The sequence below is a fragment of the Acromyrmex echinatior genome, chromosome 3 (assembly GCF_024713525.1).
Source record: "Acromyrmex echinatior isolate Ae372 chromosome 3, ASM2471352v2, whole genome shotgun sequence".
NCBI classification, from domain to species: domain Eukaryota; kingdom Metazoa; phylum Arthropoda; class Insecta; order Hymenoptera; family Formicidae; genus Acromyrmex; species Acromyrmex echinatior.
Window position 1 is genome coordinate 21,569,335 of NC_141854.1, and position 27,332 is coordinate 21,596,666.

General features: G+C 30.8%; 1 protein-coding gene and 1 long non-coding RNA gene across 2 annotated transcripts in view; one reads left to right on the forward strand and one right to left on the reverse strand.

The window, feature by feature from the left end:
* Positions 1–27,332, reverse strand: part of LOC105153748 (uncharacterized) — a 292,829-nt gene that overhangs the window by 134,259 nt on the left and 131,238 nt on the right. The window lies entirely within an intron of this gene.
* On the forward strand, positions 430–27,134 carry LOC147910348 (uncharacterized). The gene is made up of 2 exons (XR_015544655.1): positions 430–20,258; positions 20,339–27,134. It is a non-coding gene; the product is annotated as an uncharacterized LOC147910348 (long non-coding RNA).

Below are 27,332 nucleotides of genomic sequence, written 5' to 3' on the forward strand. Positions count from 1 at the left end.
ACTTATAGCTTAATTTACTTATAATAAAAATATCTCTTTATATGTACATATATAGTATATTATATATCATCTATTTTTTTTTATTTTAAATTACGTTTATCTATATTTACAAAATAGAACAGAAAATAAAGTTAATAAAGATTAGTTCTAAACAATATCGATATATATGTATATCATATTTTAATTCGTCATAAAACAATTCGTCAAGAAAAATGTATTAGGTCCTAAAACTAGAAAGTATACAATAGCTGCTTATAAAATACTCTTGGTATACATGAATTCATTCGAAAAGCATCTTGCAAGGCGCTTAAGAAGATAATTTCACAAACTTTGTGAACTATCTTCTTAATCTTTTATCTTCTTCAGGATAAAATTTCATTCTAAAGAATATTCTCTCTCTCTCTCTCTCTCTCTCTCTCTCTCTCTCTCTCTTGCACAACTTAGATTCGTTGTATTCTCATGCTGATACATGTATACTCCATAAATTGTCATGATCATAAATATTACGTGACAAGAAACTTCATATATGTTAGACAAAGTACGTCAAGATTGTAAAAATAATTTTCATAAATATTTTATTTTCCTAATCAATGTCCCAAAGATTGAATACTGTATATTACCTTCTCGTATCCATCGTAGTTTGAACTGGAAAATCTATAGCAAACAGTTTATATAAAAAAGGAAATTTACGAACGATCATTATAATTACATTATAATCTCTTGCCATGTATATGTTAATCATAAACAACGAATTTTTTTTAATTAACGCACTAAAATGTGTTAAAATTACATGTAAACAGTAAGTATAGGTTTGAGTTGATCTGGAAACACTAATACATTTTGAACATTATAGTTCTATTTTTTAAATTATTTGATTATAAGGTAAAACTATTTTCCTTTTATATTCTGTTTCATAAAGACTTTTTTATTTTTTTTCTTTACATTTAATCCCCATTTGCATTTTTTTTTAAATAAAAAATGTCTCACAATATATATCGAATATACATATAATTACAATATAAGTATATATGTATTTTTTAATATATTATATAAACTCGTCAAAATAATTATATTGTACAAATCAATATCCAGTAAATATTCTCTCATAAAATAATCTTGAAAAAGCTGACCAATTTCATTCCGTAACTGAGACAGATGATATTGATGTCATTTGTTGTCGCTTTTTTTTGTATATCCGTATATAAAATGATAATGTACAAAAACTTTCAACAATAGGAAATAATACAAAAATTATTAAATTCATCAATATTCAGAATCTATCAAATTACATTATATTCGACTCTCTCTCTCTCTCTTCTCGAGGTTTCAGATAACCTTTTACCAAAATAATAATCTATGTATAATATAAGAAATAAAAATGTATAATATAAAAATATAAGAAATTATTTACAATATTTATAAAGATTAATTGAGTCATCAAATGTGTGTATCAATTCATATTTTTGCAATAATAACAATAAATTATGAAATAAATCAACATGAATGTCAAGTTTATAATGCATTAATTTATTAGCATGAATTATGCATAAAAGAATAGTTTTAATGAGTATTCAAGTTTAATAATTAAAATACGTTTCATTCAGACAATATTAATGACAAAAAAAGAGAGCCTTTATCAGTTTAATAGATTTACAATAATCTTTCAATTTTGAAAGTATCGTCAACGGAATCTAATTAAACGTGTAAGAGACGTTCGTTATCGATGCGAAAGCGGAAATTTTTTAATTCTAAAAGAATCATTTTCTATACACATAGGAATTTTCTATATGCTTTATCATATGCTACACATTATGTATATACAACATATATAACATATATAACACAATCTTTGAATAATATGTGTGTCACTCAGCTTTTGACTTATCACAGTTACACTCGGAAATATCAAGAGTTTCGAATGTTGGTGGAATGAGAAAATATGTCGACCGCAATTTGCACCGCAATTTAATGCGCGTAAGCAGATTTAATTGCGCGGCAAATGCAACGTACGCTAAAAAGATAATGCGAAAATTGATGTGTTTTTCTCTTCACATTCGGAACGTTCAAACTAATTAAGCAAATCTGAAAGTGATGTATCGGGAGAGATGTTGAGAAACGATTTTTTAAATAGAAACTGTATTATACACGTTAAACACATACCATAGGAGTGTTTCAATATAAACAGATAACAATAATCATATATAAGAAAACAATCAATAAGAAAACAATAAAATATTGTTAAAAGATATATATATATATATATATATATATATATATATATACACACACACACACACACATACGTATATACATAGACTGTCAAGGAAAAAAAATTTTTTTTAATTGGCCACTTAGCTCAAAAGCTTCTATTTTATGCCAAAAGAACCCCTACATTTTTATCAAAAAAGATTTAGAGATAGTGAACGATTTTTAAATCAAAGTTCTGAATTTCCTTAATGTTTAATTTGATGCAAAAATGTCTTAATCTAGATTTCAAATGTGGTACTGTATGTTTTTTAATTGCTAAACACGATGCAATAGTTTAACCCTACGATATAAGAAATACGTTTACGTCTTAAGAAATACAGCCTTGGCATGAAATTTTTAATTAAGTGGCCGATTAAAAAAAAAAAATTTTTTTTCCTTGACAGTCTAATATACATGTATATATCATAATTCATTGCATCGATTTTTCCAGTGTTTTTACTAAAATAAGATTATAAAAAAAATTGTAGTCAATTTACTTTTTTCTTTGTTTGGTAATAAAAATATATATACCCAGCAAATTATAACTGTTGCACAACATATATATAATATATATAAATAATGTATATTTACGTTATATGTCATATAATAATCAAATCTGTGTGATCAAATTCGTGCTGAATAGATAATATGCCAAACAAGAAATCCAATATTTAACATTATATTTAGTTTTTTCTTCTTTATAAATATTAGGTGTTGGAATTAATATGCCAAACAAGAAATCCAATATTTAACATTATATTTAGTTTTTTCTTCTTTATAAATATTAGGTGTTGGAATTAATTCGTAGCGTTTTTTAATGAAAGAATGTTATTTATTTCACATGAGCATTAAAAAATACATTAATGAAAGTACTTCCCATCACTTGTAAAACGCTACGAATTAATTCCAACACCTAATATATAAACCAATAAGCATATTTTTATATTTTCTAAATTGAGTAATTTGTTAATAGAATAGATTCTATTATTCTTTTACAATAAGGAGACATAGAATTGTTTAGTTTCTGTGCTTTAAGAACATTCTTCCTGTTAGATCTGCGGCACTCATCTCGGTTGAGGTGCATCAATGACTCACACATTTCGATTCGTTTTCGTTTCATAAATCCGTCGTAGATTTGTTCTATATGAGATGTAGGTGCTGCGTATACATTATCACTGTGCATACAGAAACGGCATGCGGCGCGTCTATACGACGACGGATAACTTATGGGTCCCATAGCGAACCGTAGATCCCATGGACACAGACGTACTGCGATCATTATCGGCGAATTTATGGCAGCAGTCACATCCGCGAAGCCACCTCGCGTTTTCAAACAGCGGTGTGTTAAAAGATCTCGTTTATGATATTCATAAGATTTATCTCATTTTAATATCTATACAAGTTGATAAGAATGAATAGATTAGAGATTTGATAACGCATTTTTCATATTTCTTTCATTAATTATTCTTTAAATCTTAATCTCTTAATCTTTTCTGTGTGCTAATTTGCTTACAAAGTTTTATTATACGTATAGTGTATATTTTATAAGTGTTATTCATATCATTTAAAGTAACCGCATGCATATACAAAGAGAGAAAGAAAGAGAGAGAGAGAGAGAGAGAGAGGGAGGGAGGGAGGGAGGGAGGGGGAAAGAGTTATTAATAATAATAATAAGCTTTAATCACAAATAGGGGAGATTGGGACTTGTGGGCAGTTTTCATAATTTTGGTATTAGATGTTTTAAACAATTAATTATTACGATTATAATATATTAATAAGATAAAGAGAATCTTTCTCAACACTTCATACCAGTAATGGTTCTATATACATTATATAATTTTTTAACAATAAATTAAATACAAACATGTTGCATTGTAATCAACTTGTCCCGATATGTGGAATAAATTGATATACATTATGGTGTAAGTTGCCTCTACGATATATTATATTAAATGAAAAATCGTAATAAAAAAATAATAGAAATAAAAATCAGATAGTAAATATGTACTTCTTAATAAAAATTATGTAGATATCTTAAATTATTTTACACATACGGTACAGTAAGTCAACCTAACCTTTTCTTGTATATAAACCAACGTACTTCATCCCTGCAAACGTTTAATTTTTATCATTTTATTATAACAAATTACCATTACTGGAAATAACGTATTATATACTAACAGAAACTTTTTTAAACTAATAATACATCATTTAGATTTACTTTCTCAAGCCGAAGAACATTGATGAAGAACGAAATTATGAAATGCTCAAAGATTTGCTTGTCCTCTCTTAAGTCAATTTTTTCTCTTTTTCTATTGTAATACTTGTTTGATTTTAATAAAACTTAAGGAAAAGTACCTATGTTATAAAAAAAATACTTTGCGGGATTTTTTCCATTGTTTCTTTCGTCATAAATAACATAACCGGAAACTTATTACATAAAATATGAACACAATGCCAACTTGCCTCTTGTGTTAATGAGTCCCGATCTCCCCTGTAGCAAAAATGTAAAAAGTTTGGATCTATTTGGAACTATTTGGATTATTTCGTTTGTATTTTTATCATTCTTATTAGCAAATACAATAGCGTCTTCCACATAAATTATAATAAGTCGATTACTTTGTGGTTGCAGAAAAGAAATGAGCTTTTAAGTGCATTTTTTCAAATATAAGTCAAATAATTATTATTGCCGTCTATAAAAATAGTCACTTAGTTATGCGGTGTAAGTAGAAAAAAGAAATTCCTTTTCTGCTTTCACTACTACTGCATTATCAGTACTATTAGAGGTAGAAGGTCAGGGTAAGCAAAGGTCGGAAGTGTGCGGAAAGGACTAGCCAAGGGAATAAGAGAGCAAACATTTGATTCGCGACGGGAATTCACAATGGCAGTTGGTGCTTTTGTGGTCGCAAGTCGCAACATTACATTGCACAACATATTGTAGTCTAGAGAAAAATTTCATTTATTCTATAAAGTTAAGGCATATCCACCATATGGTCCAGTACAACCAAAAGTTCCATATTATCATATTTCCAGCGTTGTCGCAGTTAAAATATTATACGGTCGACGAATGCATAAAATTACGCGTTTGTGTGACAGAAGATGTTTACCTTAAAACGCAAAGTATATATTATATCAAATATTATGAAAACACAATATTTTTAAATTTTACATTTTTAAGTTTCTAATTTTATATATACATATGTGATTTATCTTTTATATATACATAGGTGATCTGTTAAATATAAAGATACATTTTTTAATAAATATAACAAAGGTTACATTTCTTTATTTCCTTTGTTGAAAACTCTATTAATAATTTGTTATATTTATTTATTAAAACAATATAATTTTTTATACTTATTTATTAAAAACAATATAAGTTTATTTATTAATAGCATAAGTACATTAATTTGAAAGTTCAAATTACAGCTTAAATATATTTATGTGTATAGAATAGATAATAAAAATTTCGGAATTCATTTAACGCCAAATTCATCCATCACATTTAACCTTATGAATGCATTTTCCATCAACGAGAGATGCCCATCGGCCTCATTAAATAATTTATGTTGTATTTAATTGCGCAATTTATTCAACTGGAGACAAAGTTACGTGACACATGGCTTATTCTACATATCTAATTTATTTAATAAAGTAGTTTACATATTTAAATAGAAATATGTTTAAATTAAACAATATATTGTTTAAATTAAACAATATAATTTTGTATTTGTCACAATTTCTGTTTGTTTTTTTTTTAATTGCTAATTTTCACTGCGCAAACCTTTAAATGTAATAAAAATCCTAATTTTTATCTTCTTTTCATAATAAAATTCTATTCTACATTAAAGATAATCACATCGAAAAAATTGAGAGTAAGTCAAATCGATGAAAAGAATTTCCCTATTCTTTTCAATTCTTATCTTTCTTATCGCTTGCTAATGTATTGACTTTAAATATTTTTTTTGAGATCAATAAATTCCTACTTCTTTCGCTTCATATTCAAATTAAATTCTACTTAATTAAAAGATAATATTTCCAATACATCGCAAAATGACATCATAATAGTTTTTGTTTTTTAATATTGAGATAATTTTAATATCAAGATATTCAAATCTTATAATATCAATATAATTAATTTTATTTGATATAATTAACGTTATTAAAGTTTCATAAGGCAAAATAATATTAGATTTAATAATGGATGATTGTAATCTCCGTACAAAATATCTTTTCATATTTAAGCATATTCCCAGTTTAATTTATTTAATTTCTACTTCGTTATATCAAAAAATGTTTATCCAATATGTCAGAACAACTAAATAATACATTACAGCAATTTAAGAACACAGATAATTATTTCACTTAAATTAGTATATTGCAATTAGCAAGATTTTTTTTTTCGTTAAGTTCATTAATTTAATTTATTCGTAAACGTATTCAATAATGAAATCATAATTTATTTAAATTTATATTTGATAACATAAACTATAGAAATCGAAGCCTTAAACGGTCTAACTGGATTTTAAATGCTTGTATGATTCTTGTGTGAATTTATATGGGGACTACGTATGTAGTCCCCAGAAACGCGCACCGAAATGATTTTTCGATCTTGTTAACTTTACTAAACTACCGCAGTAATATCACGAGTTAAATTGACTAGTAATTTAACAAATTTTTGATGCTTATTCGCATCTTCGAAACGATCTTAATAATGTTGAATAACATATTAAAATCTGTAAATAATTCATTCTTATTGCGAAAAATATTATCTCGCCCGGAAGTCGAACCGGGATCTCTTGCATTTCGTGCGAGTGTCCTAAACCTTTAGAGACCTAATCCTTACCGAGATTTTCGTTGCAATAATGTTGTAATATTGCTGCAATATGCAATATTGCTGCAATGTTGCAGTATTGTTGTTGCAACTTTTGTACTGTAGAGAAAGTGATTAATATTTCGATGTTTTCAATGTGTATTTCATTTTTCTAATATAAGTACTAGATTTTCAATTACTTGAAGAAATAAACAGTTGTATAAAAAATATAAATGTGATAAAAAGAATTTATGAGATGATAAATAACTTGCAGAATGTACATTCAAATATAAAACATTCAATTATAAAACAACTCAAATAATATTATATATATTCTACTTACAAGAACTATGTATTTAAGCACTGAGATCCGCTTCGACCGAAATAGGATTCTTTTTTCTTAATTAACATTTGATTTATTCATATCGGTCTAACGTCGCTTCATATTGTTCATCTATTTTAATTTAAATATTTTATTTATTTTATCAATCGATAAATACATATATGTACATGTGTAAATAAACTGCATTCCTATTATAATTAACATCCATTAATTACATAAGTTTTCGATCTCAAGAATTTATAATAAAAGAGAACTGCAAATTGCAAATTGTTAAAATTAATTGATATTGATTAATGAAGTACAATTGCTCTTTGTCCATGAGGTATATAGCAATGGAACACTTTACTGAGCAAATTTACGAGATGCGCAATACAGAGACAATTAACAGAAAGAGAAAGAAGGAAACCTAGAATTGTCGAGTCGAATGAGAAATAGTGTCCTGGAAGAGCGAAAATTGCATGTAGATGGAAGGTCTTCGCTTGGGGGCGAAAAGACGGTGTGATTGGTTCAACGATTTGGACATCCGTCGCTTTCGAACTTGGTCCAACCGTTAAATATGGCAACGGACGGTCCGAACGACTAATGTGATTGCTGGCAGACCGGACACTAAAAGCACTGTATCGTAAACTCTACGCTTCACTTGCGAGACAGAGAAAGAACCGAGAGAGAGAGAGAGAGAGAGAGAGAGAGAGAGAGAGAGAGAGAGAGAGAGAGAGAGAGAGAGGAAGAAAAGAGAAGGAGAGAGAAAAAGATAGAGAGGGAAAGAGAAAATCATGTAATCGAGCATGGATCGAGTGCGTGCCTATCGGTTGCTTGGTTACCGTACTTCCTCGACCATGTAACCGCAAATTTGTTCGGTATAAATTTCGAATCGAACGAAGAGTACTCAGTGCAAATGCACACTCTCCAAACGCACTGCTGGAAAACGAATCGCTGTAGAAATTTTTAATCGCGTTTTTGCAAGTCTGAGAGCCCTTGGAGAAAAAAGTCTAGATAGTTATGCTAACTTTAGAATTACATATTAGAGTGCGGAACCTCGATTTTCACATTTCTCATTATGTCAATTAATTTTGCATGACCTATATTAAGAAAGCTTTCTACTGTAGTAAGGATTGTACTAACATATTTAGAGTTGACTGTGGAAAAATTAAATAATTTTGACGAATTTCTATTTAAAAAGTATAAAAAAAAAGGAAAAGATCGCTTTTCAATTCAATGCATTGACTTTTTTTATTTAGAAACTTTATTTATGTTTTAATTGCTAAAATATTTAATGATAAAAATTCACAAACTGTATTTAATTCAATTTCCTTTTCAAGTATATAAAATCTTCGAATTTATAAAAAAACCTGCTCTCAAAATTTGAAACAGAATTTACAAAGATATCCAATTTTTTTTATAAATGACTGTACGCAAATGTCTAAGTTTTAAAACGTAAACGTATCAAAATAATAATATAGAAAGATTGAAATCCAAAACAACTATTAGTGTAATTCTCATTGAAATTGTGTCAGATCAAGATTAAAAACTAGTATTGAAGTGTCTACGTTATTATGGAGAGACAACGCGTAATGATTTATATGTGACATGACGAAATCGGGAGGTAGTAAAGTGATCCGTCCTCATCCATTGCATAATATATCTACGTTTCTCAATGGAGATTACGCCCGGTGGATATTAACCGGAAGTTCTATATCACAGGATGTTTCGGAATTTCGGAAGGTTGCTCGAATCAACCATCGCTCTTTGAACGTGTAATTCGCGGTTGAGTTCTGGTTGGATACACGCCGCGGAATTTCCAAAGCAAATTCTCGTATAGTTTCAAGAAATCGTAATACATTGGATGCAAGAAAATTATCTACACTCGGAAAGAATTCTTAGATACCACGAAAGAAATATTTCATGAAACAACAAAATAATAAAATGAAAAATTGAACTTGATTTTTCATAGAAGAAATATTAAAAAACTTATATACGATTGTCTACATATATTGAATCAAATTTAATAATAATAATTGCACTACAAAATCTATATAAGTTTATAAATCTGGTACCGACAGTCCCTAGTATATCTGAATGTCTCTTCCTGTCAATGGATATAACTTACGGAAGTTGCAGATTAATTCGATTGCCACAGTATATAGCAAAGGGGAACTATGTCGAACTGATCTCGCCTGATGAATTCTTCTATCATCCACGTTGACGACATTCGACGTTGACATCGTACCTTATCGTCGTAAATTTGTCACAATCTAATCTTTGTTGTCGTATAATTAAAAAAATGTAAAAGTACAATGGATATACAATGGATATAAATAAACATAAACGTCACTCACCGAAATTCGAATTAATAATCATTCAGTTTAGTGGTGAGTTAAAAAATTATTTTATGGTCGGCTAAACTAATTTATCCATAATAACTTGTAAATGTTTAATTATATAATATACAAATATATATATATGTAATTGTTCTTTTTGCAATTATTGGCAGTTAAAGATTATTTTTTTTGTCATAATCTAAATCTTGAAAATAAGTTCTTTAAAAGATTAAGACCGTAACATCAATTTATGATCGATATTGTCATTATCTGAAGCCGCAATCGTTCTAAAGTCATGCGAAAACCGTGCCCCTACTTGAATGACTTCTGGAGCGCGCATGCTGAAGAAAAAGATCGTAAAAGTTTTATATGCCTCTCAAAATGATAAGGCATAATTTGCGATGAAGTCTCTTCGTAGCTTCAATCTTTATTGTGTTGAAAAACTCGATTTTTACAATTTCACGCAAACTAAAAAATGTAAATTTTACAATGTACATGCCTGTATATTTAATTCTGTAAAATTAAATTTGTGTACATACTGAATATTACATTAATTTACGAATAAAAAACGAAATTATAAAACTTACAACATTTAATTTACAGTTTATAAATGAGAACTGCAGAAAAAAGAACTTTTACGATAAAAGTTACAAAATGATTCATAATCTACTAAAATTATCCGTATTATAACATTGAGAAAATATTTCATATAACAGTCGTATTTTTCCTCGGATCGTGTTTCTGCTTAAACTGAACATTAATTATTTGAATTATCACAAGAATAGTTAAATGAGTGATATAATGATGACGTCGTCTAATGGCAAAGTAAATGATTTATGGTCAAACATCAATAAAACTTAACGTTAAACTTTAAGTCTAGTGTAATTGAACATAATTTTGGAAATAAATGTGTTATGTCCTAAATGATGGGATAGCAAATCTCGAACAGGGTTGGAAGCAAGCCTGTCCGATCTTTGTTTCATGCCGCTAATGATTTCACTCATTAGGTAACATTACTTAACGAAACGATGCGCAATCGAGCTTAATTAATTGTATTTGCCGTCTTTGATTATCCTAATGCGAAACTTATTCCTTACACTTCTTCAATGTCATCAATCAATAACTGAAAATACCAAGGAATTGATTATGTGTGATAAAAATTATTGTTAATTGTTATTGTCAAAAAAGATGCACACTACTCGAGATAATTAAGAGTCCCGATGGGATATTTAAAAAATTGTATACTCGAATTATATTAATGTACACTTGTATATTAATGCACTACTATAATTTTAATTTTTACATATATACTGATCATTAAAAAAATCATATTACTTCTAATTTACTCATCACTGGAATATTGAAGTTTATCATAGTTCAGAACAATGGTTTGTATGAAATATTCGTGTTATTGAAATTGTACAAATAAAATTTCGAAGCAATTTCAAAGAATGATATACAAGGCGACAGGGTTTTAATTGTGAAGATTCTTTCATCTATGTATATATCGAGATAGTACAAATGTCTGAAACTGATCCTGCCAGTTCAGTACGATCGAACCTGGCTGGTATAAGCGGAAAGTCGAAGGTTCGAGTACGTAGGATCGTTAAATCCCCAACCTCATCGACGACTTAACCACCCTCGAAGGTGGAAGAGATAGTGGCCATTCACTGAGCCGAATTAACTTCTCGCGCAGACTGTTTCGATGGCGAGAGATGGTGGCAAAGGAAGCCTTCAGCCAGGACGACATTTTCCATTAAACTTTTCTCGCGTCACCTCGTCATCGTAACTTTTAGCCAACTGCTGGCTCGTTTTAATCTTTTAAACCGACTGCGTAGCTATCTGATGGGAATCATGGAAACTATTGAAACGGTTTCCCTACCACGTGAAAAAGCCTTCATTATATTTTAAGGATCTTTTTATAAATTATACGTGTATACAGCAAACTATAAAAATTTAATGATGAAAATTAAGCTATTTATCATAACGATACGAACTTTGAGGTCCGTTTTATTCAATGCATAACGAGACTCATAAAATACGACGCGTATAATTAAGAAATTAATTTTAGACGATGATACTTTACTCAAGATAAAAGTGAACGTTATTGAATAAAATTATACCAGCGGAAAAGATAGCGACAAGAATCGTTTAATGAACGCTCTAGTTCGAAAGAAAACTAATATTGATCTGATTACAATCTTTATGAAAAGAAATCTATTCCGATAAAATTATCATTAAATTAAATTGTTTATTCAAATAATATACAAAAATGATGTAATTAATCATGAGAATCCCCTAGAGCATCTAAAATCCTTGGCAAGAAGCCTGTTGAGAAAATCGCCTTACATGTTGCTTGCTTTCAAGAACGACAAATTAGTGAGAAAATATGAAGCCATGTAAAATACGGTATTCATCTGTAAGAATTATAATACAAAAAGAGAATAATACATAAAATCATTACACTAAAATAAAATTTTTAAGAATAGCTCAGAATAAAGTTTTTGGAAATGGTGCAGATAAAACTAAGAATTGAATATGACAGAACAAGTATGCGTAAGCTCTTTGACAAAGGACTTTGAAAATCACCTTACTGTCTTTGTGTGACAAGGGGTAGCAAGAGGTAAGAGGAAGAATAGAGTAACGCAGATCGTTAACGTTGAGGTAGGACAGATCTGCGCTTTCCCCTGGCCACGTCCTTCGTCCTTTACTTTGTCCTCCTTCCTGCGATTCTGCGAGATCTTACAGGAGAGAACGTCAGGACCTCTCTCTCCCTCTCCCGCCCCCCCCTCTCTCTCTCTCTCTTCCTCTCTCAAGAAAAAGACAGAGAGAAGCCGGAGGAAGATAGAGGAAGACCAACAAGAACAGACCCGTGATTTAGAGCACGACTGCACTGCGCGTCTACGAAAGGAGGAGATAGTTGAACGGGGGAAAAGAGAAGCATCGAAAGAAAGAGAGAGATGGATGAGTGCGGAAGACTACATAGGAGAAGATGAAAAAGGAGAAATACCAAGGAGAACCACGTTGCGTTTTCTTTTCAGATAAGGAAAGGCCTGTAAGAAAAAAAAGAAGAGACGAGCCAATTGAAAAGAAAGAAGATCGTTGTGAAGGAAAGAACGTACAATGTGAGAAGAAACGAAAAAGAGAGAAGTGTACGAAGTCCTGTCCTTTCATAGGAAAGTGTGACATTAAAGCCACCATACAAGATATGCTCTTCTGAAGATAGTGAGGAGAAGCATTAGAAATACAGTGAAAGACAAACTCTATGAGAGCACAAGAGCATACTGCATTTTTGTACTATATGTATCTTTCTACTCCCCTTTTCCTTTACCAAGTAAAAAAATTATGTTCATCCATTTCTAAGACATTTACATGACAATAGAGAAAAATTGTTTGGGGAGAGTTTGTTGATTATATCATTAAAACATTCAAAATAATACAATCATTAATAGTAAACAATTGGAAAATCATTAAAAAGATATGTAACATTTGTAATTAAAATTAAAATTGTTGGCAAATAAATCTAATTTACATAGTTACATTTCTCGCCTAATAATTCAGAATAATCAAAATGAAAAAGCAATAAATTTTGAATAAAGAAATTTCATCGTTGTATTCTTTTTAATATAACTTTATTATATTAAAATTCTTTTTATAAATTCATAGATAAATTCTGAATATAATTTCAAATTTTAACTTAAAAATTGCCAAAAAAATTTAATAAAAATTTTAACTTTTTGTAAAAATAATTTATTTATCGTAAATGATCAACAAAAAAATTACAAAAATTTACATCTTGTCAATTCTTTCGTTAATACCCGAATCGGAATACAGAAGCTTGAAATCTGCGTCGTTAAAAGATCGATCAGATTCTTGAACTTTCAAAAAGACGAGTAAAAAGGAAAGACGAGTAAAAAAAAGGAGTTTGCTACTAAGCTTCGTAACTGCTAAATTACTAAATCTTACGTTTTTAATAATACATATCAAGTTATTCTTTTTGTTTTGCTTGTTTGATTTTTCTTTTTTTCTTTTTAATTGATCTTTTATTTCATAACATTGATAAACTTTCCTAAAGCAAAGATGATCTCATGAAATTAAAATTAACTAGATCTCATCCAAATATTGAAATAATTTTCAAAACATTTTTTGTTATTATTAGAATTCGAGTGTATGTTACTTTACATTTTTCTCTATAAAAGAGGCTCACTGGTATTGCATACCATGATCTATTTTCATTATGTGCGGACTACGAATAATAATTTTTTAAATTTAAAAGCATTGCTGAAAGTAGCTTGAAAATAAGTACAACAATCAGTTTGTAGTTCAATTTGGATGTATAATTTACTCATATAATAGCGCACACTAATTACCGCGCCGTTTCTTGAATTGCTCTGATTTGATCTCCTTTTAATAATTTTTGCTGACCAAATTATCAATTCTTTTTATCAATTTTTTTCGTATACATATATGTATACGTGTATGTATAATGCGATATATCAAAACCGTTCAATCTTACATTGCATGTAAAGTTCGCAATATTAAACTTGGAAATATGTACATATATTTCACACACAAGTGAATTAAACGTACACGCAAATATCTCAAAGCAATGCGGAATACATATTCGCGTAAATTTGAACACATATTTCGGAAACGCAGCCAACAGAACAGAAACGTAATTCCCAGAGTACAAATGTAGGCCGTACGATATATCTACGTCAGGTAGACCAATGTCCTGCTCCACCTATCATGAATCAACCGCTGTATTGTGGCTACTTTGGATTGTCCCAATCTCGAAACACGTCCGGTAACAGACCTCGTTATCGATTTTTATAAAAATTTTACTATGCTGTGTAACAACATTGGTGTAACGATATTGTATGATTGACTTATCACTGATCACATAAATTCAGAAACGCTTTCTGTAGAATATTCCCAACAAAAGCCATTGAATTTTAATCATTATTTTAGTTGTAATTCTTGAAAAAGGATAGGTTTTTCTAAGGTTTTTAATTAAAGTCCGATTGTCATCCTTGTGAGTCGCAAGCTAGTTTTCCTGACGTAAGGTCGCAATTACGTCGCATCGCAAAGTGCCGGATATTGTTCGTGTGTCGGTTCGTTGAGGAGACCGTCCGTTCTTCGTGCGAGCTTTTTGCAAGATGGACTTATAGCCGAGTCCTGTCACGTACGACGAGTTTATTTAGTTCTATGAAAGAAACACCGCGACATACTAGGGAGCATGAAAATACTCTACTTGACGCGACTACTCAAAGTTTATTGCACTGGTCGAGAACTGGCGAGCAAAACAATTAAAGAGTACGCGATCGGGATATCGCTAACAACACGATCTCATCGAGAAGTTGGTTGAGATAGATATGGTCAGAAATATGGTCCTTAATGTCTCCGTCGATTAACCAACGAATTGACGAACAAAGGAAAGATTGCCGATTGACCCCAGAGTTTCCAATCAAACAGGATGGATGGCTCAAGGAAGCTGCCTTAGCTGCAGGCTTGTCACGTTTGCGCCATTGCGATTTATTAGCGCCGACGAACATGATGAACCATCGATGATGATAACTCCATTAAGATAGAGCCAATAGCGTGACTAGCACACGCTTAAAATAATTCATAACGTTTATAAATAAATTCATCGTACACTTGAGATCGTTTTTCTTTTCATTTATAAATATCTCTGAAAGATGTAAAACAAACTCATTTAATCATTGCACCAAACGTTATTGAGTGAGAAAAAAATACAATATTCTTAAAAGAGCGGGAATCAAAGAAAGATGCCTTTCCTTGAAATTAAATGCCTCGAATGAGACGTTACTAATTTCCTTTTTATGCCAGTCCATCTCGAGTTTGAGGCTCATCGATCTTTTACATCGGTCGCATTTCTATTGGTTCAATCCAGTCTGCTCGCCGCGGAAAAGTTTTCCGCGTTTAAAGAGAAAAAGAGACGGATAACTGAAGAGAGAAAGAGAGAGAGAGAGAGAGAGCCGACCGACGACGGTGAGCCAACGCTGAGAAAAAGAGACGACATAGAAAATTTCGGTGGTAACTGGCGAGAAGGATGGCTGGGGCGTAAGGGAATCGCTGGTGGGAAACGTAGAAAAGTGGAACGTCTCACGTCGACGAGCGGTTTCGTGTGCCAGTCAGAAATATACTATCGATCAGAAACGTGGGTGTACATACGTGGTTGTGCGCGCACGCTGTGAAGTAACGCACGTGTACACGAGCGAACGGCCGGGTTTCGGTGCAGCCGCGAAACTTTCACAATTTTGACCGCGCGCGATCAATAAGCTTACTTTGATATATTATTCGAGCGTCGTGACGCGGTGCGAAGAGACTTTGCGCGAGAACGCGCGCACGAAGACGTTGCGTCGCGACGCCTCGCCTCGCCTCGCCTCGCCTCGCCTCGCCTCGCCTCGCCTCGCCTCGCCTCGCGCGTCGTGTCGCTTCACGCTTCTCAGGAATTCAATTCCATCCGTTATGTACCGACGACATGATCGCTCCCGCGCGGCGTGCCGTATATACGGATCGAACGAAAGACTGATCGATGAAAAGTTTGGAGGTGCAATGGCAGAGACTTGAGAGAATTTTGGGTGTCGCAATTTAAGTTACGCCGACGTATCTTCAAGAGAGTGCAAAATCTGACGGTCGTAGCCGCAATCGATCGTCTCAAGATTGCGAGGGTCTCGTCGAAAGAGAAAATACGATTTTGCGATGCAAGTTAGAAACGTTTTGAATTTTAGATTGTTCTCGGGAACGATCGTGAAACTGATCCGCGGAAGGAGAATGGAATCGGTGACCGAGTGGAGCCAGCTTCATAATCATTTTACAGACCTTTTAATATTAAAAGTGGCTTTAACTTATATTGCTACCGAGGCCACTTACCTGTGGCTCGAGTTACGACAAATTTCTAAGTCTATCTACGTACATACAATCGCATGAAATTCTTAATAATTAAATCGTCGAAAATTCTCATCGCCGGAAGTTTGTGATAGAAATTTTTCGAAATACTAATTCGGAAGATATTATTTTTTCCTTATTATGATAAAAAAATATAACTTATAAAAATCGTAAATATATTTCGAAGGAAAATGATCGAGTTCGTAAATATCGCTGGCACAAGAGTGTCAGAGCATGACGGAAATCTCTTGGTAATGGACGCTCCATGAGTTTCGCGCTACAAATCGATCAGAATAATTCCAATCGACGCTCGAACGCAGTTAGCGAATTGCAGGAGGGCCGTAGGGTGATTCATGATGGGTAATTTCACAGTCACGTAGCGGCCGCAACGTCACGGAACATCGTAATTCAAAATTATAAGCGAACGGATCGCGTGAATCTGGGACGAGTTCACGATAGGTTAGATAGACCGAAAGCAGATCACATGGGAGATCGCCTCCAGAGACAATCTTCGACCTAGCCACGTTTAATCACTCAAGTTTCTTAATTAGTAGCGCCCTTGAGTATATATTGCCTTTACATGCCATTCACTTTATCCCGATATTTACAAAACCCGCAATATTTGATGAAATTTCGGAGCAAAGTTACATTTTCTGAGTGTTTTCATTTGAGAAAAACAAGTATTGTCGATCATATTGATTAACATAAAGATCGAACGCGTTTTGACAACACATTTTATCGCTTATTGTTAATAGATTATTGGCAGAAATTCATTTCGTAAAATGGAATAAGATACAATGACTGAATAAATTAATTGTATATAAGTTTCTTGCGAAGAGCAATTAGTATTTCTTAGTGAAGTAATTCCATTTACAGAAACTAAAATAATAAATAACGTGAAAATATTATAAACGCAAAAGTAAAACATATCAGACATTGGCAATGATCTGGCAATCGTATTGAGAGAAAAATCCATTCTATGATAATTAATTTCCGAGTTCTTCTTGAATTATTTTATAAAGTTTAAGATGCTTTCTTATAGCCACTAATATTATTGTAGCTTATTATTTGAATAACTATATTGATAAAATCCGTGCTAAAATCGGCTTTGATCAGTTAAAATTTCAATAAACTAAAAATTTTATGAAAATTCCTTGCAAAAGCGCATAAATGCGCAAATAAATTCGATAGAAGAAATAACTTTCAACTTAAATTACAAAGCAATTGATAGCAAATGTTGAAACTACTACTTTTACAAACTATGAACAAAAAAAATACTGTACCACAATTCGATACGATCAATTCGTTATATGGTATATCGACGCGGTCCAATTAGCAAAACAATTACAAAAGTTCATTTGATGTACATCATGTTTGTATCAAAATGGAAATTGCGTCGTACCTCACACTGTGGTAGTTCTATTTTTTGAATCAGCTTCATTGTCGATGTTTAATCGCCCGTATCTGCCTTGTATTTATGTATTTACAAGTGTAAATCCCCCATGAAAAAAGCCCACCATTCAAATATCGTTGGAACATCGTGAAAAGTAGCCTGTATTACACGAACGAATGAAAATATCGTTTACATTACTGAAAAGTTAACAATATCAGCAACGCTGATTCTTCACGGGAACGACGTCGTGCGATGTGAGATGGAAACGAACCCGCTATCGACCCATACAATGCAATTAGCAAAGTGCCAGGAACATTACTCATTACATATTGTCGACGTCGCCGACATTCGTCCGACGAATACGCACGACTAATGATTGAAAGTCTGACGGGATTTTGTCTGGAATAGTCGTCGTCGAGGTATCTCGTTAGCGTAAACGCCAGTGATAAAATATGAGACTCGCGTCGGCAATAAAGAGCTTAACTGTATTTCCGTTCGTTAATTATATATAGTGCTTCATTAATTTTCATATTTATTCAATCTCATATTTATATAATCTATTACCACTATACTTTCTGGAGAGTCTCTATTTATTTTGTTCAATTTATTCAAGGTTTGCTTTATATTTTTACAATATTATGCACGCTTCATGTACAACAAAATGTTTAACATTCAATGTATTCAGCAAGCTTAGTAGCCATTGGATTTCGAGAGAGAAGTAACCTAGCAAGAAAAATCGCTCGAATATCCAGTACGGATACAGTAATAATGGATACAGTAAAAATAATCCTATAAGGACTGACCACCGTGAGATTTCCAAGAGCTAAAAGCTCTCTGCTCTCCTAAAGTATAAATAAATTTAATAAAGCGATTGTGATACATACTTTTTTTGTGCTAGTTACTTTTCGAATAAGGAGTATTAAATTTTTGCTAATAGAACCTCTTAGTAAGTTTACACTTTTTTGAGATAATAAAATAATTTGAGATAATAGAAGATAATTTGACAAAAAATAATACGTTAATTTATTTTCATTTTCATGCTAGAAAAAAAGTGATATTGCTCAGTTAAATAAAAATTGTGAAAAATTACAACTCTTATGGCACATAAATTCAATGTTTTTTTATTTGTTAATAACTCAAATCATATGTAAAAAAATTAATATCCCCTGACAAAGAATTGTATTATTACTTCAGTAAATGGCTGTGTTTTTTTGTTTTATATTATTTGATGAAGTCTTTAATAGGTTAGCATGATAAAACGCCAGTTGGAAAACATCAATTTCAGTAAAGTCAAACTAGAAAAAACTTCGTTATATCACTACGAAAGAAGTTCCAAATAATGATAAATAAAGCAAGAAACAAAGAAATGAAGACAATTATGAGAGATGGATGTGAAATACAATAGAATTCGTAGATGTAGTTAACAAAGAAGTACGCTTGAAAGTTTATCACCGCTTTATACAATCACAAAGTTTGAAAATTCATTTTCCATACATCTCGTTGTAGTCGTATTAAAGTTATCGACTGATCATCGAAGTTTCTTCCTTAGTTGTTATCTCGATAGTTTTCATTATTAATAGAATTTTTCATATTATTATTGAGATAGAGAGATTCAAAAAACTTAGGCAATGGCAACTTTTGTTTCTTACATGAATTCGTATAAAATATTAAATAAAAAAAAGAAAAAATATAATAGAATAAAATTTCCAGTTTATATATTTCATCAGAAAATGAAGTATCAGACGATGAAGTAGAAAATATATGAAAAATAACAATAAAAAAATTAAAATAGCAAAAGAAAAAGGAAGAGAAGTTTAGAAGGAGAAGTTTATAATACCTTTAGTAACTTGAGTGATTATCGGTAATTCATATCGATCATTCATATAGTTCAGACCTTCAATAGAATACTTTATCAGTAAAAAGAAAATACATCTCTCTTTAGAGAGATTTTCGAATTTTAGAAAAACCTGATAATATTAAATATGATGACTGATAAAATTTGTTGCAGCAAATCGAGTACAAATAAGAGAACATCAAAAAGACAAGGAAACAAAAGGATATGGAAACATTATACAAGCTAGAAGAAATAACAAAGATGAAGGAAAAGACAGACGAAAAGGATAGACTTAAAAAGACCAGGCAGGATTCGCGAACAGTTGGTGAAAAAACTTGTACGAAAGTTTATCATTACTTTGTACTCGTACATCGGAAAACTCCGCGTCTCCGCAACGGGTTCGTATCCGATACCCGCCAGCTAATATCATTTTAAAACCAAAGTTTCACGCAAACTTTTGTTTATTATTTCCCTGCAGCGTCGGCTACGCCGACCAACCGTGGGACGGCGACGAGAACAAGAGGTTACTCCTCCAATCGAACTTTCTTTATCCAAGCTCGCCGTGGGCGAATTATTTCTCTTTTCTCCTCTCCTCGAATGTTCCAACAGTATCGAAAGTAGTCGAACAGAATGAAAAGAAATAGAATGTCACGAGTCGATATCACTTTATTAGCCGGATATTTTCTTCCCCGGATAAAAAGGAACAATTGGATGGAAAATATTGCAAGCTTTTGATCTCGGTGCAGTTGCGTCGTCAATGAGCTGCGCTTGTGCTTTAAAAATATATTTAAGCAATAATTTAAATTATATACCTTAATTAATCATCTCTTTTATAACTTCTGTTTTAAATTACTGTATTTTACAAATAAAACCTGCTATGTGTGAATAATTATTACAAGTATTCCGTATGCTTCATGCAATAACATGAAACATTTCAGATTTTAGCAAGGCAAATATTAAAGATAAAATGCTGTTCTGCTTCTATAAGCAACACCAAGACAGAATAACGTCGCAGCTGTGATAAATTAACGAAGGTTAAAGCATACTCGTGGAACGCGCGAAGGCTGGTACAAACTCCACCGCGAAGTATTCCTCAAAGTTGTATTTATCGGTGAATAGATTAAGATTATGCTCGTGGGTGTAATGGAAGGTCGACGGTTTCAGACTGCACTCAGTCCCACGAGATGAATGAGGCGGACAGATAAGTGGAGAGAAACCCAGAGAGAGGGTTTTCTGAATAAGATATAGTGGGTCGAAAGGAATGGGTCGCTAGTATTCTGCATGATCGCTTCATTAACCTGTATTGTCTTGTAGTACATTGCTTAAGATTACATTTCTTATCATATAGATTATAGATGGACAAATAGCGAAACTATTGTATAAAGATGAATGGTAAAATAAGTTATAATAAATATTCAGATTGCACTACATTATATGTCATCATACATTATAGCACAATATACAGCATAATAAATTTGTGTAATAAAATTTTATCATTAATAAAGAACACTAATGCAAAATATCGAAAAAAGAAAGATAAAAAAACTGTTCTTTTTAATTGTTCCGTAAGATATATAAATTATTATTGTGTGTGTGTGTGTGCAAAGATATCAGGCAGAACTATATTTGCAATCAAATACGAGAATGATTACATCAAGTACAAATACATCCAATAAAATTTTCGACGCATATTAAAAATATTTTTTTTTTAATTGCTTGATAAACATTTATAAATATTATAAATTTTATTAATATGTTTGATTTATCTTAATATATAATATATACGTTTCATATATGATATCTAATTATCTACAACGCGAATATTTTTGTTGTAGCAACATTTCAATAGTGTGCAATATTACAAAAATTGCAGCAATATTGAAATTTTAATATTTTATTGGAAATATTGTAATATTGCAAAATATTGTAATTTTAATATTTTGTAAAAAATATTGCAATATTATATTGTTGCAATATTATAATTTAGTAAATAAGTACGCCGCCACGAAAGGGCGGTTACGTTTCTCGTAAAAAAAAACATTCAAAAATCTTATAAAAAGGAGTATACAAATTGAGTTAACAACTTTCCTGGAGATTTCAACCTTTTTTGAATGTGCTTTCTAGACCCCTAAATATTTTTTTATCATAATTTTATCATATGTATTTTAAAATATGATGCTAAATACACACAATAATATGTTAGCAATTAATAAAACTAGAATAATTATTGAAATATTGCATAATGTTATAGCAATATGTATGCAATATTTCTCTAAATATTACAGCAATTTTATTTAAAAAATTGCAATTGGTTTATCAATATTTAATCAGAATGACGACATTCTTAATTTTGTGCAATATTTATAATATATAAAAGCAAGATTTTCTCTCGTAATATTTATGATACATCGATTATGTTATTAGAATTCACATACATTAAAGTATAATCTGCATCAGCTTATCCTGAGAAACAAAAGAAACACAGGTGATAGAAGGAAAAGGAATGAAAAAGAAAAAAGCATGAAGGAAATCGAAGAGCCATACTAAACGAGGAGACGGGTAGAAAACAAGGGACTGGATTTCTATCAATGGCATGGTACGTCACGGCCAAACGATGAGCTCGCCGTGCACCGGATGATCGGTTCATTTCCGATCGTTGCCCACAATCAACAATACCCCAGGACATTCGCTAGGTTCCAGATCTGTCGGCATGATCAGCACTGCGAACCGTTTATCTGTCTGCATTATACAAGGATACGCGCGTATGCGCTCACGAACACACCGTGATCATACACGTGAGAACACAGAACTGTATATATAGTTGTGAGTATAGGTGCATTGCAGTAGAGAATCTGCTTCATTGCAATGGAGCTTGTTATCTGTTGTACCGACGCAGCGGATGTACCATTTATTGCCCGTAGAGCAACAACACTACTCGACTAACTAACGTGTTGAATTATATATTTGAAATTGGTGGGTACTTAAAAAGATGGATGATTAAATAGAGCGAAAAACGTGTTATATTGTATAACTTTGATGCATAGAATGTCTTTCAATAATACAAAAAAAAAACACCGTTAGCGATCACGAAAACAAATAAAAAAAGTAACAATTTTATAAAAAAAAATTAGATCTAAGAAAAAAATTTTGCAGAAATTGTACATGCTTAAAAATATTTAACAATTATTATGTTTCATTGATGTACATAAATTTTAGTGTGATGAAACAACCAAGTAAAGCTATTTAAAAATAATTCGATCATTTTCTTATTAATTTATAAAAAGATATTTATTTCACATTTATATATAAAATTGAATTTAAATTATGTTAATTCTTTTCAATATATAAATATTGTACATTTTATTTCATAATGCAATGTTTTATATCAAATCTATATATATTATTATTTCATAAAATTTTTTTATTAATAAAATTAAAATTAAATAATTAAAACTAATACTTTAATATTAATATTTAAATACAAATTGAATCTAATCTAGCTAGAATTCTTTTATTATATGTATAACTTTAAAGTTATAATCTAACAAGATCTTTATTCTTTAGTCTTTTCTTATTCCTTTTATTAATAAAATTATGTAGCGTACAACATAAAAAATTCATATATTATTTTAAATTATATTAATAGTCAGAAGAAGTAAAAATTGATAGCATATCAGAGAGTTAATCGTGTCTGATACAAGTTCTGATACCTCTATTGACAAAAGATTTAAATGAATTTCATTCGGTCAATCTGTATATCAGTGGCACGATAACCATTATTGATATTACGTCAAAACGGTCGAACGAGAGAGTTAAAAATGTAATGTATTCACGTAATAATACTTGATGGATTATAGGAACACTTGCCGTTTTTCACAGACTTTTAATAGAATATCAAAACTGTCACACGCATGCACGCACGCACGCACGCATCCATGCATACGCACGCATGTATTTCATTAAATACTGAAAAAGTTCACTGATGTCAATCAAATTTTTGAAGAACTACAGACATCATAAGTTCAATATCTTAAATTATTTTATCTTAATTTAATAATAATTACAAAAATAATGGAAAAAAATTGTCTGAAATACATATATAATAGTTTTACTTTAAATTGAATTATAAAATCAATAAAACAATTTAAGGAACAAAATGCAAAGACATTTAAGAAAGGTCTTACGTTTACAGCGGCGCTGGCATCTGCGCATTTGTCTAACAAGTGAGATTTAATTAGAAGAATCTTAACTTATAAGCATAACAAAATCTTACTTCCGTAGATATTGCGTTTTAGAATTAATGTCGATGGTTGGCCCGGATTTACCCACGATTTTTTACGTTTAGCATTATTATAATAGATCCATTTTTCATCGCCAGTTACTATTTGATACAAAAACTACTTCTTTTTAGAGAAAGCAATGAAGTGCAAATGGTTAAACGATTTTGAATAGCCAATTCAGACAATTTATATGGAACCCATTTACCTTCTTTTTAAATCTTTCCTATTGCGTGTAAATGATCAGAAACGATTGATTTACCAACATTTAATGCTTCAGCTAATTCTTCAAGCGTTTGAGATAAGTTGTTATTCCAACAATATCTACAATTCGGCATCTTCGAACTTTTTTGGTTAACCTGAACGTTTCTTTGTCTTTCAAATAATTTCATCACTTTTAAATCATCGATACCAAACTCACACATTTTAACTAATGGAGTAGACTCAGAATAAGTTTCTGAGATAAATCGAACAGCCGTTTTCTTTAAAGCAGTAGAGTAGTAGATTCTCTTTATCATCATTTTCCATTTTCAATCATATTAAAAAGTACGGTTATGGTTTACGAATACACGAAACCAGTGTCAAATCATTTCTAGAAATGTCCATGTTTGAAATGTCTTTCAAATGACGTACTCAATTTTAAAATATCTTTAGTAGAGCTAGTTACAGTCATCTATAGTGAGCTAAAACTCTAAAAACTAAAGCTCGATAATAATAAAAGTAATGAATTTCTTTGATCTGAGCAGAAATGCTGATAACTTTCCTATTGGCTATTTCAATCGCCATTTTGGATCTAGTCCAAAATGTCTGTAGTCCAATAAGTGCTTATTATTGTTATATGGTATGGTTAGTAGGTCCAATAGCGGACTTTTACGCTGCTTTTATTAATAAAGAACTTTACTCAAAATTAACCGAAATACCTAAGGTAGAATATTTATGTGACATCACTTCTGTGTAGTACAATAGAAAAAAAATTTATACAAGTATGTCTTTTTAATTGATTGTATAAAATGTATACATTAAATGACTGATCAATTAATCATAATTGTATGTTGTTCTTTCTAAGTAGCTCACTTTTAACAATAATCATAAACAGATTAATAAAATTATAACTCGATTTATCTATATGTATATACAAGCATTTACTGGTCTTGTTTGCAATAATAAATTTAAACTATAAGTATATCTATATATAAATTATTTAATGTAAGTATCATTATGTATAAATAAAATAAGAAAAGAGATTGATTATTATAGACATTAATTATTAATATAACAAGGTATTCATGAAAAATTCTATAGAGATAGCTCCAATGAGCCCTACAGAGTTTTTTTAAGAAGTCCTTCCCACTACGTCGCAAGTTTCTTCCAAGCACAAAAGTCAGCGTGAAATTTTTCAGAAGCCCGGCGAAAGAAACAAAAGCAGAACGAACCGTTAAGTTGCAAGGCGACAGAGAAGAGGGGATTTGAAGATGAATGGAGAACGCGAGAGGGTGCAAGGAAATAAGAAAAGCTCTATTAAGGAGGACCCTTTTCGTTCGCGGCATCATATCGGTCGGGCGCTAGTAAGAAAAGTTGCCAAAAAAGAGAAAAGGAAAGAAGAATAAAGAAGGGAGAAGCTAAAATAGGTATGGTAGGGGAAATTTTCAGCGTTGAAAGGATTATGGCGAGCCATACCAGGTTTAAAGAACCGCTCGAGATAATCGGCGACATGATTTTCTACTGCGCCGTGTTCTTTCATCCATTATGACTTTCTCTTCAAATTGCGAAATATTTTTCTAACACTTTTAGCACTCGCATTCTTGTCACAGTTAAGCAAATAGTTAATTGAAAGGAAAATTGAAATGGATCAGAACTTGAAATATATTGACTTCAAACTTTAAAATAATTGCTATTGATACAATTTCATAGGAGAGTCCATGCAACATTGAAGACATAGATTTCATATATTTAAATATTTTATTATTGTTAGTGTTATTTGTTACTTACAAACATATATATAGGGTGTCCCGAAATTCAAAGACAATATTATTATGTAAAAAATTAAGTCGAAAAGTCCTCCATTTTACAATTATCGCAATTTTCCAATTAGAAAATAAATAATACTGTGTAATACTATGTAATACTGAAAAATTAATAAAAAATTTTGAAAAAATTCTTAGAATTCTACGAGAAAAAAATAAACAATTTTTGTCTCTTGTTGTTTTCTGTAAAGTTGACAATACTTGAGTAAAAAATTATTGAAAATCAATATTCAATGACATTTAATAATTAATATCTTGTCAACTATTGCGAAAATTGCAAAATGGTAGAGGACTTTTCAACTTACTTTTCCATGAAATTTCATGCTGTAATAATATTATCTTCGAATTCAGGACACCCTGTACAATATATATATATATTTTTTTTTATTTAGAAGTTTTTTCATATCTTTATTTAGAAATTTAAAGACGTATTTTTCATTTCTACAATTGTGTGTGTATGTGTTTTACCTAAGATTTATTTTTTAAATAAACTATACATATAAAATTGTGTTTATAATATTTTATTTTTGTTGAACAACATTTGTAGTTTTTATTATTTGTTATTATTTTTTATAAAGGCGTATACGAATTGAGTGCCAAAATTCAAATTCGTGCAAATATAAATACAAAATTTAATGCGTATGTAATAAAATTTTATTACATACGTTAAAACTTGCAAATTAGTTAAAGTTTTCAAGTCGATAATATGTTTCGCTACATCTACGAGCCATCCTCAGATCGCAAAAACGTATTATTAAAAATGTATCCAAAACATGTTACCGATTTAGAAAATTTAACTTATGTAATTTGAAAGTTTTGACGTATATAATGGAAATTTTATTGCATTAAAATTCATACTTATATTTGCAATGTCAATTTCGGCGCTCGACTCTTATATGTCATAATTATTTTTATTACATTTTTATTACTGCGCGCACACACACACACACACACACACACACACACACACACACACACACATTTTTATTAAAGCATAGATAAAAAAAATACCGTTAAAAATTTTTTGTATTACTTTTAAATCTGCGATTTAGAATAATCTATAATTGTTTCTTGAAAATATATATAATAAATCCTTAATGCGTGAGTATACAAATTTGATGTATATTAAGAATAAAGCAATGTACACCCGCACGCACGCACGCACACGCAC